We start from the raw sequence: 2,009 nt of genomic DNA on the forward strand, positions 1-2,009 counted from the left end.
CGGAAGTGGTGCTGTGGCTCAAGTGGTAGAGCGCTAGCCTTGAGCTGAGGAGCTGAGGGACAGTGCCCAGGCCCAGAGTTCAGACACCTATGTACAAAAAAGTTATAAAAGTGTCACAATGTCCTTGGTTTTACAATGGTAAATGAAAACATTAAAATTCTGCAATCAAACAAGGTATGCAAGGATATTTATTTATTTATTTATTTTGTGGTTGTGGGGCCTGAACTCTGGGCCTGGGCGCTGTCCCTCAGCTCTTCAGCTCAAGGCTAGCGCTCTACCACTTAAACCACAGCTCCACTTCCAGCTTTTTCTGCTTATGTGGTGCTGAAGAGTCGAACCCTGGGCCTCATGCATGCAAGGCAAGCACTCCACTGTGCCACCTTCCCAGCCCACAAGGATTTTTTTTTTTTTTTGGTTAAAATAGAGCAGAATAACTTACTGAAATATAAAGATAAAAGCTGAATGAGCATGCCATGAACGGAGAAGGGGGATATTTTCACAGAACCAGTATTTTTCCTAATCTCATCTTCATTTGATGTCAATCAAAATATACCATTGGTCATTTAGTTTTAAAAAACAACGAAAAAAGAAAAGCAATATGCTTGGGCACATATACCAGTTACTTTATGTACAATAAAGGGATGGGAAAGGGGAAAATGAAATAATAGTAAAAGCGATACTGTAGTACTCAGGATTTGATGGAACCAAATTGCAGTTTTCTTTTTTTTTTTTCCCACTGAGTGTGTCATTTCTTTTTTTTTTTTTATTTTTTTATTGTGAAAATACTTTACAGAGGGGTTACAATTACATGGGCAAGATAATGAGTACATTTCTTACCAAGCATTGTAGCCTCCTCCTTTGTTTCCCCTTCCCATCCCATCCTCCCCCCGCTCCCCCCTTTTTTAATTGTAAAAATACTATACAAAGGGGTTACAGTTACCTGAGTAAGGTAAGAACTTTTAGTTTTCTAGCTAAGAACATATTCTTTGTCTTAAGAACAAAGTTCTGGAGCATAGTAGCAGGTTCCCTTTTTTAGTAGATACCACCAGTCTGATGCTGGAATACATCAATTGTATCTTTATCCTCGATTTCCAAGTGTGCAGGTATGTTTCATTGATTGGTTGCCCGTCAAATCAGAATCTGATCTGATCATTGACAAACCCTGTTGTTCACAATAGGCTTTTATTAGTTTACTAAGTAGCATATGCCTCTTAATCTGCACCACAGAACTATCCTGCCCTGCCACCTCAAATTTTAATGTGATCATTGTTTTCAGTCTTGACTCCTTCCTTGGGCTCTTCATGGGCCATGGCAAACACCAGAGTCTCCTCAGCTGCTGCTTCACAAAAGTGGTCCCCAGTCCATACCGAACGAGCACACAACTGAATGCGAGTTTTGATGGGGATAAAAAGATGTCTTGGAACAAATATACTTCTTCATGTAGCTTGTAATCTATCAGTAGGGACAAGAAAGACATGCTTGTAAGATTACTTGAAAGCAAGCTTCTTAAGAGACGTACAGAATACTTTGGGCATATTGAGAAACTTAAGTTTCTAGTTGGAGGAATCAAATATTTGAACTTTGAATTTTGTTGTTAGTGGTGGTGGTTGTGGGGCTTGAACTCTGGGTCTGGGCGCTGACCCTGAGCTCTTCAGCTCAAGGTAGCACTGTATCACTTGAGCCACAGCGCCACTTCTAGAACTTTGAAATATTTTTTATAGGCAGAGACGAGGGAGAAGAATTTTCCAGAAAGAAGAAATGGCCAAGATAAATACTGCTGAGGTACCATAGTGATGGTGTTTAGATGGCTCTCCAAGTATGGTCTGGAATCCCAGTAGCCAAGGCTGTTTTTATAACAATGCTGAGATGTTCTTTATCTTTTTAGTCTCATTCTTTATGGATGTATAGTGGAGTTTTCTAGAGGCTCCATGACATGTAATAAAATTATCACTCTGATTTTCAATTGAATTTGTGCTTATTTGTTTAAAAATTTCTCAGCTGTGGGGCTG

General features: G+C 39.7%; 1 pseudogene; it reads right to left on the reverse strand.

Moving 5' to 3' along the window:
* Positions 1–1,032: 1,032 nt before the first annotated feature.
* Positions 1,033–1,310, reverse strand: LOC106002589 (annotated as a pseudogene).
* Positions 1,311–2,009: the final 699 nt, after the last annotated feature.

The sequence above is a fragment of the Dipodomys ordii genome, unplaced genomic scaffold, assembly GCF_000151885.1.
Source record: "Dipodomys ordii isolate 6190 unplaced genomic scaffold, Dord_2.0 Scaffold14526, whole genome shotgun sequence".
Classification (NCBI taxonomy): Eukaryota; Metazoa; Chordata; class Mammalia; order Rodentia; family Heteromyidae; genus Dipodomys; species Dipodomys ordii.